The sequence below is a fragment of the Bison bison genome, unplaced genomic scaffold (assembly GCF_000754665.1).
Source record: "Bison bison bison isolate TAMUID 2011002044 unplaced genomic scaffold, Bison_UMD1.0 scf7180017864181, whole genome shotgun sequence".
Taxonomy (NCBI): domain Eukaryota; kingdom Metazoa; phylum Chordata; class Mammalia; order Artiodactyla; family Bovidae; genus Bison; species Bison bison.
The window spans coordinates 14,000,739-14,010,873 of record NW_011494753.1 but is presented as its reverse complement, the minus strand read 5'-3'; positions in this window follow the sequence as shown (position 1 = coordinate 14,010,873).

Below are 10,135 nucleotides of genomic sequence, written 5' to 3'. Positions count from 1 at the left end.
ATAACATGCTTAAACTCAAAAGTAAGGGTTTTCAGGGAAATTATACTTGTTTAGTTTGTTTAATCCAGTGGTTGCCAGAGAACTTAAAAATGCATAACATTTGTCATGCTGTTTACTCTTTAGTTGGAAAGACTTAGAACTTAAAAATTGATACTTTAGTTAACTTCAGGAATGCTTTTTCTAGTGCATGCACTAAGTGAGAGAGGAAATCTTTCATATGGATACTTCCCACTTGGTTAGACTACACAAGAGGCTTTTTTTCTCTTAAATGGCTTCCTTAGTGGTTCACTATCACCTCAGATGATTTCCGAAATTCCTTGACGATCAGTCTTAGGTGGGTTTGCTTTCTGAAGGTGAGATTCTTCCCTTCCATTGTCCTCATTATTAATTTACTAAATCTGTGTGTCCTGTTTCTTTTGACTCTGCCTTTTTTCTTTCTTTTCTTATGCTGCAGGCTTCGTCTTGCCAATGTTTCTTCAGCTTTATGGTGTATTATTATGTTTGTGTTCCCACAATGATTTTATAAAAATTTTATCTGTTAGAGGAGAGGTGTTTACCTCAGAATGTTTCATTTGACAAAATTATTTTTGCATAGGTTTCTTTAACCTGAAACCTTCACTGCTCCTCGGATGGGTTCTAAATATCCTTGACTTTTCAGAAACATCAGTTGCATAAAATGAAGCACATCTGTAACACGCTTATAAGCATGTGCTAATGTAATAGGACTAAAGGACATAGAGTGTTTTGGAAGAGAAGCTTAATTAGCTGCTGTAGTAGAAACAGCTACAGCTCTCCTTTCCACTTGGCTTAGAAAATGGACTATGGTCTTTAGATCAGCTCATGTAAGACAATTAACTGGCAGGAAAGTCAGTGATCTTTGCTACATGGATCCAACAATATCAGGGAGGTGTTAGAATAACTTAAACTTCCCCAATGAGCTTCAGGGCTTTAATGAGAAGATTTTCTATTCTTGTGTGATTAATATTGCTCTGTAAGAGAACGAGGACTTTTTTTTTTTCCCTGAAGGAAATGTAGAGCAAAAGCTTCATGATAAATGATTAAGAGGAAGTTTAGAAGTGGTTAATCCCTTATAGCCCATAGGAAATTAATTATTTTTAACCAATAACAGCCACCAGCATGAATAACCTCTCCAGATAATCAGTCCAGACTGCAATATATTAACAAAAACTTCTTTTTAAACTACAATTATTTTAATTGTTTATTTTATGAGTTCAATCAATCACACAATCCACGAAGACTGGCTATGTAATTGTGTAAAACTGTGAACCTGTATCATGGTGTGTTTTTTTTTTTTTTTTTTTTTAGCTGCATGGTTTGTGGAATCTTAGTTCCCTGACCAGGAACCAAACCCAGGGCCTGGCAGTGAAAGGGCTGAGTCCTAACCACTGGACTGCCAGGGGATTCCCTTTATCATGTATTTAGTGACACTATTATTATTTATAATTAGGCTCAGAATTTTTTCTCTGTAAAAATAGTCACTGTGAAAAAGTGAAAGTGAAAGTTGCTCAGTTGTGTCCAACTCATTGCGACCCCATGTCCTATAGAGTCCATGGAATTCTCCAGGCCAGAATACTGGAGTGGGTAGCTGTTCCCTTCTCCAGGACATCTTCCCAACCCAGGGGTTGAACCCAGGTCTCCCGCATTGCAGATGGATTCTTTACCAGCTGAGCCACCAGGGAATTATCACAGAGTCAAAATGGACAAACTGACCATGCGTGTACACATGTTTTGTGTGTGTGTTTGTAGGAGCACAGTTCTGTATGTGTGGGTGTGTTCTTGCCTGGAGAATCCCAGGGACGGCAGAGCTTGGTGGGCTGCCAGCTATGGGGTCGCACAGAGTCGGACACGACTGAAGCGACTTAGCAGCAGCAGCAGGTTAAGAGAAACAGGATGGGACTGAAAGAAGGAAAAGAGTCACTGAACTAAGATATGATTAGGATATGTGGGCATACACAATCAGTGGTTTTTATGCACAAACACAACTCTTTTTTGCATTATTGGTTTTCATCGTCACTTGTACACTAAAGCAGATTTTAAGATATCAAGGAGAAGTGAGAATTTAATAAGTAGAAACATCCAAAAGAAGCGGTGACAAGAAGTAGCAAGGATGTCAAGGAGAAGTTTGTGAGAGAAGTAAAATACAAGTAGGTATTAAGTACATGTTAACCATGCACATTGAGCAAAAAACTGGCCAGAAAGTTGATGAAGCTTAGGAGACTAGGGTGGATAACTTAAATTTTAATTGGGGAAGTGGTACTTATAGAGAAAAAGGAGAAAAAACAAATGCCAGAGGATAGAGGAGGAAACCATTTCACTCTTGGTATTAACTCTCTCTGAATGTGTTTGGGATGTTTTAATTTCATCAGGGGACATCACTTTTATTCACTAAAAAAAGTGGTTTAATTGATGGTGTTATAACTCAGCTATGCTTCTTTGGCCACTTGATGTGAAGAGCCAACTCACTGAAAAAGAGCCTGATGCTGGGAAAAATTGAGGACAGGAGGAGAAGGCAGTGACAGAGAAGTCGGATATGACCTAGCAACTGAACAACAACAACAAAAATGCTTCTGGAAGCTTGTTAAGAAAGGTAGTCTCCTGCAAACAGTCTTTCAACCCCAGCTTGGCCACATAAGAATGGGCCCTGGATCTAGATCAGTACACTTACCAAGAGATAAGGAACCCATACAGCCTTGCTGGGCTTATCACCTTGTGTAGGAATATCTTTCCCTGTTTCATAATCAGTGTGTGCTCCTTTCTCCTGCTTAATGTCAGATGTCTATGACCCTCAAGCACACCCCTGCCCCCAACTTTCTGTATTTCAGACCACACAGGGGAATGTTTGAGGTCCTTATACTGCAATAAGAAGTGAGGTGCATGTGGCCACACTATCTATGAGGCTGTAGAAAGGATCTGCTGGCCTTGAGGGACCAATGCTTTGCAAAGGATTGGGTCTTGCTACTCTTTCACCTCTTGCTACAAGTAAACACTGCACTATTTGAGTCTGGTGTGTATATTATCTGTGTGCAACCTTGAATACTGGTCTAGTCTTTAACCTGAGTATCACTTGCCTGCCTCTTAAGCTTGGCTATGTTGTGCTTAGTTGCATAGTCATGTCCGACTCTTTGCGACCTCATGGACTATAGCCACCCAGGCTCCTCTGTCCATGGGGATTCTCCAGGCAAGAATACTGAAAGTGGGTTATCATGCCCTCCTTCAGGGGATCTTCCCAACCCAGGGATTGAACCCAGGTCTCCCGCCTTGCAGCCAGATTCTTTACCATCTGTGTCACCAGGGAAGCCCCTAAGCTTGGCTACACTCACATTATTTTCTATCCTGGGGCGTAGACTGACCACGTAGTGAATAGTGAAACAAAACCTTGCCAAGTCTCACAAGAATTGTGCCATTATTTGGAGCTGAGAAGAGAATTACATGCCATTCATCATTCAACAACACATATTACCACTGACAATGACTACTTCAAGTCTATCTGTTTGTTGCTGCTTCTGTATCATTCTTAGGCCATAGAACATTGGCCTCCAACACTCAGCTCAGATTAGCTGATGTGCCTCTGACCTTCTGAGATGGACCCTCAACCTTTGCTCTCTGGTCTCATGGTCTTCCTCTCAGGAATTCTTCCAGGAATAAGGGGTGGGTTTCCTTATTGTATGGGTTTCTCAGACCTCTCTAATGTCATGCTTAGAGGAATCTCCACTCCACACCCTGTCTTGCAACATTTGATATTACCATTAAAACTAGAATATAAATCATTACCAACAAAGATATTATTTACATGTCCTTGAGCCAGAAACATACTCTTTTAAAATATTTCATGAAGGAAGGGACGGTATCTATCTAGGATGGCAGAGAAAGGTGGAAGTAATAAAAGAGTTAAATGTTCTTATTGAGATTATTTGAACATTCACATTCTACCAAATTTGGATTTAACTGTGCATGTTATTTTCAATAGAGTGATACAAATAGACCTTAAGAACTAAACAACGAAAAAGAAACCTACTTTTAAAAAAATTGAAGTCAAGGAGATATGGAAATTCTTCCCATTTTAATAATTCTTTGATTACTGACCTTTCTGTGGTTGAATTTTTATCAACAAAGATGTTTGGAGATTAAGGCAATTAATCAGAAAATTCAGTTGAAAAATAGCAATTGAAAAACAAGTGAAATGTCCCGCAGAATTCCAGGGTTTGGTACCTGTACACATATGATTCATTAGGTGGATGCATAACTTTTTTCTTTACTCTTATGAAAAGGTTGTTCTCTAATTGTCACTGTGTATAAAGTAAAATGAAGATAGATTATACAAGTATTCTAATTGACTAAAAGATTAAAATTGTGAGTCTTCCTAGAAATATGTCAGGATTCAAGAATATCTTATTGCAGTTTTCTTCCTACTGTAAATAAAGGGTCAACCAACATTTTCTAATAACTTACAATTGCCTCTTTTCTTGTTAGAACATGCCATCCAGCACTTTTTGATTAGATGTTCTCAGATAATAGCCGGGGCAGATTGACCAAAGGAGAGCAATTTCTTTAATCAGGATAACATAATGATTCCTTCACAAACTTCAGATGAGATGGTGGGTATTACCATTTTGTTGTTGTTGTCTGCTAATAATGCTATATCCTTAGTGGAATCAAAGACAGCTTTCTGCAGATCTCAATACAACTTTGTAAAAGACCATAATACTACCTTTAGAATCAAATCCATTTGCTGTTTCTAGTAGTTTGGTTATAATTGGAGGACAGGGCTGAGCAGTGGGATGTAGTAAGTAAAAATCTGAATCTTCTGTGTGGTAAAGACAGTGACCTTGAGCTTCTCCATGATCTCAGGTTGTTTTGTGGGCATTGGTTTCTTTACCTATGAAAAGAAGGATTTGTCCAACATGTTCTGAGTTTTTTCCAATTCTAGCTATTTTTGGCTTATTTACCTAGAACTCAAGGGATTCTCTGAATCTGATTGGTGTGCAATATAAACATTGCATGCTCAGTCACTCAATTTCTGACTCTTGTGACTCCATGGGCTGTAGGCTCCTCTGTCCATGGGATTTTCCACTAGAACACTGGAGTGGGTTGCCATTTCCTTCTCCAGGAGATATTCCTGACCCAGGGATCGAACCCATGTCTTCTGTGCCTACTGCATTGGTGGGAAGATTCTTTACCACTGAGGCACCTGGGATGATTATAAAAAAAAAAATTTGACTTCCAAATGGGGAGTTACAAATGTTGTATGGAAATATTGTGTGGTATCTCAACATTTGTGATTTGGGGAGCAGAATCAATGTGATTAAAATCACAAGCACAATGAATTGCCTGTTTACTTCAGTCAAAGAGAAATAATTGCCTAAAAATAATATGAACTAAGTGAAAACACAATACCCCATATTCTAGTTGGAAATATATAGTAAACATTATTATTTTTATATCTGATAAAATGCCAGCTATGTCAGGATAAGTGGTTTGAATGTATTAAATGTAATGAATGTATTTAAAAAGAAGCTTTTTAGCTGGTTGAGCAGTTTATACTTTGTGAATATAATCAGTGTATTTATTATTTTCAAAATGTATATCAGGAAGGTCCAAAGACCAGAGTGAAGACTTCAGGCAGAACAAATAGAACAAACAGCACTCCTGGCTAAGCCCAATTTGCATAGGGCAGGCCCAGGTGGAGGAAAAAAACATATAAAAGGAGGAGCCAAAGCTCTTTCTCTTGGACTCTCTCTCCCGCGTGTGTGCGCTCTTTTCTCTCTTTCTCTCTCTCTCCCTCTCCTGCTATCTTCTAAATAAAATAGAGCTGTAACACTGAAAAATAAAACAAAAAACAAAATGTATATCAGGAGGGCGAGGGATCAACATGGTAGAGTAGGAAGATTCTGAAATTACCTCTTTCCAAAAGCACAAACTTCAATTACCAAAACAAATTACAACTACTTACAAATTAACCCTTTCTGAGAATGTCCTGAAGTGTAGCAGAAAATATTTTCCACAGCTAAAGATATGAAGAAAGAACCACAATCAGATGGGTAGGAAGGATGGAGATGTGGTCTAGTCAGGACCCACACTCCCAGGTAGGTGACCATAAGCAGGAAGGATATCTCAATTGCTGAGATCCTCCTGGAGAAGTGAGGAGGTTCTCACCTGAACCCCATATTGAGTTGAGAGGCAACAGTTTGAAATGTCCCTGAGTCAGACCCACTTGGTGACTTGGAGAGCCTCTTGGAGAGGGACGAGGGAGCTGGGACTTCCCTTGGGGACTGAGATGCTGGTGGCAGCCTTTTTGTGATCTTATTCTACCCTGCTGACAATGGCACTGGTGGGCACCGTTTTGGAACCCTCCCCGTGGCCTATTAGCCCTGGGGGCCTGCCCCACTCACAAGCATACCTGTAGCAGTCACATGTCACTAGGCCTTGCAGCCAGCACTGCTGGAGGGCCTATCCTGCCTACCAGCATGCCCACAGCAACCATATGGGGCAAGACCTTGCAATCAGTTGGTTCAGTGTACCCACAGCAGTCAGCCTCACCAAAATAGAAGGGAGCACACAGCCCATAAAGAAGACAGACACCCCTGGAACATCTGTCTCTGGTGGCCAGAGGGGAGTCTGCTGCTGAGCTCATAGAGCATCTCCTACATAAGACCACTTCCCAAAGATTTGGAGACATAGGGCCTAATACACATCTAGCATGTAGATATAAATAAAGGATTAGGCAAAATGAGGAGAAAGATAAATATATTTTAAGTTAAAAAAAAAAAAGACAATACCTCAGAAAAAGAGCTAAATGAGATGGAGATAAGAAATCTACTTGATAATGAGTTCAAGGCAGTGATTCATAAAGATACATACCAAACTCGGGAGACAAATGGAATGACACAATGAGAACTTTAATAAAGAGTTAGAAATTATAAAAAGAACCAACTAGAGCTAAAGAATCGGAGAAGGCAATGGCACCCCACTCCAGTACTCTTGCCTGGGAAATCCCATGGATGGAGGAGCCTGGTAGGCTGCAGTCAATGGGGTCCCGAAGAGTTGGACACGACTGAGCGACTTCACTTTCAACTTTCACTTTCATGCATTGGAGAGGGAAATGGCAACCCACTCCAGTGTTCTTGCCTGGAGAATCCCAGGGACGGGGGAGCCTGGTGGGCTGCCGTCTCTGGGGTTGCACAGAGTCGGACACGACTGAAATGACTTAGCAGCAGCAGAGCTAAAGAATACAATAACTTAAATGAAAAATATGCCAGAGAGAACCAATGGCAGGTTAGAGCAGCCATCCCCATCCTTTTTGGCATCAGGGACCGGTTTTGTGGAAGACAATTTTTCTGCATAAGAGGGGGTGGTGGCAGGGGACAGGGAGGGATGATTTTGGGCTGATTTAAGCACATTAAATTTATTGTGCACTTTATTTCTATTATTACCACTATTTCTATTATTTTATATGTGAAATATAATGAAATAATTGTGTAGCTCACCATCATGCAGAACCAGATCATCAGGCATTATTAGATTCTCATAAGGAGCACACAGCCTAGACCCTTCACAGGGGCAGTTCACACTAGGCCTTGCTCTCCTGTGAGAATCTAATGGGCTTCTCTGTTGGCTCAGACCATAAAGAATTCACCTGCAATGCGGGAGGCCTGGGTTTGGAAAATGCCCTGGAGGAGGGCATGGGAACCCACTCCAGTATTCTTGCCTGGAAAATCCCATGATGCTGCCGCTGTTCTGACAGGAGGCAGAGCTCAGGTGGTAACGTGAGTGATGGGGAGTGGTTTAACTACAGACGAGCTTGCTCCTCTCCTGTGCAGCATGGTTCCTAATTGGCCATGGGTGGGTACCAGTCCATGGCCTGGGGGTTGGGGAGCCTTGGATTAGATGATACAGAACAGACCAGAGATCCAAAGCACAGAGTGGTGGAAATCACCCAGCTGGAATAGCAAAAAGAAAAAAAATTAAATTCGTATGGTTTAAGGGCCCTCTGGGACAACTTCAGCAATTCTATCTCATAGAATAATGTGTTTGTATGACTATTTCTATTTTAATAGAAAAATATAGAAGTATGCTTTAAACTGACATTTCTTTTTTTTTTAAGTTATTTTTAAATTTTATTTTATTTTTAAACTTTACGTAATTGTATTAGTTTTGCCAAATATCAAAATGAATCCACCACAGGTATACATGTGTTCCCCATCCTGAACCCTCCTCCCTCCTCCCTCCCCATACCATCCCTCTGGGTCGTCCCAGTGCACTAGCCCCAAGCATCCAGTATCGTGCATCGAACCTGGAGTGGCAACTCGTTTCATACATAATATTTTACATGTTTCAATGCCATTCTCCCAAATCTTCCCACCCTCTCCCTCTCCCACAGAGTCCATAAGACTGTTCTATACATCAGTGTCTCTTTTGCTGTCTTGTACACAGGGTTATTGTTACCATCTTTCTAAATTCCATATATATGCGTTAGTATATTGTATTGGTGTTTTTCTTTCTGGCTTACTTCACTCTGTATAATAGGCTCCAGTTTCATCCACCTCATTAGAACTGATTCAAATGTATTCTTTTTAATGGCTGAGTAATACTCCATTGTGTGTATGTACCACAGCTTTCTTATCCATTCATCTGCTGATGGACATCTAGGTTGCTTCCATGTCCTGGCTATTATAAACAGTGCTGCGATGAACATTGGGGTACACGTAACTGACATTTCTTAAACATATAGAGTGAATTGATAATTTTCATGGATAGAAAATTACTACTAATAGTTTATATTCCTTCAGTACCTGCACTGTTTTAAATCTTAATATTTATTTAACGTTTGATCCTTGTAACAAACCTATGAGAAATTTAGTATTATTATAATCATACCCATCTTACAGATGAGGAGATTGAGAACCAGCAAAGTTTATTGATTTGCCTAAAGGTACACAGTCAGTAAGTGGTAAAGCCAAGGTTTGAACTTCAGCATTCTAGTTTTATGCTCTTAACTAATTGTAACATTGACATCCAATAATGATTTCTGAAAGTACTACTAAATTATGTAAAATATATTAATGCATACTTATTTATTTACCTTTACTAACAAAAATGGACCTTTTCATGTGGTCAAAGAAAACTTTCTCCTTCGTTTACATCTGTAATTGTAATTACTATTTCTTTACACTTTGTAAAATAAAAAGCTGTAACAGCAACCTTTTTTTTTGTTTTAATCTGAGATTGCAACATTCAGTTATTGATTTCCTATTGTGTGTTAGAATATGTCAATACTACTAATCTTTTGCTTTTAATATTAGGGAGCTAATTTCTAATGAATTTCTCTGAACTGAGAAGTACTATGCTCTCGATGAAGTCATAAGTAGTCCATATATATCTCTTTTGATTCTTTTAAGAGGACTTAATTTTGTTAGCTTAATCTCACCCAGAATGTATTGCATTTAGAAATCATTGAATCATCTGTTTTACTCAAACAGCTGACATTCAATCACACATTAATATTACTTCACTTCTTATTCAGAGTTTTAAAACTCTATCTCTTTCATTATCTTTCAAAACCTTAAAAGGGATTGACAATTATAATGATGTGTCTTGTGATACAAAGCATAATAAATTGTAAATAAGCCATGAATAGGAATGAAATAAAGGAAAAAAGGCTAAGAAAAAACTCCAGTCAAATAATGTATAATAGTTTCTTCTTTCAGTCAAGGAAATAAATACTTGTTGCAATAGAATCTAACTATTCTAAGACCCTTTAAGGACAATTTCTATTGCAAAATGAAAACATTTGAAGTTCCATTTGAATAAAGCAGCCCTTCTGGCCTATAAAAGAAGATAAGCTTTCAGGATTATTCTTGTGGAAAAGACAAGCCTAATGTGGGGGTTGGGGTTGGGGGGAAGCCCATCAGTAGATACATCTTAGCAAGAAAACAGTTTCCTCAGATCAGATCAGTCGCTCAGTTGTGTCCGACTCTTTGTGACCCCATGAATCGCAGCATGCCAGCCCTCCCTGTCCCTCACCAACTCCCAGAGTTCACTCAGACTCACGTCCATCAAGTTAGTGATGCCATCCAGCCATCTCATCCTCTGTCGTCCCCTTCTCCTCCTGCCCCCA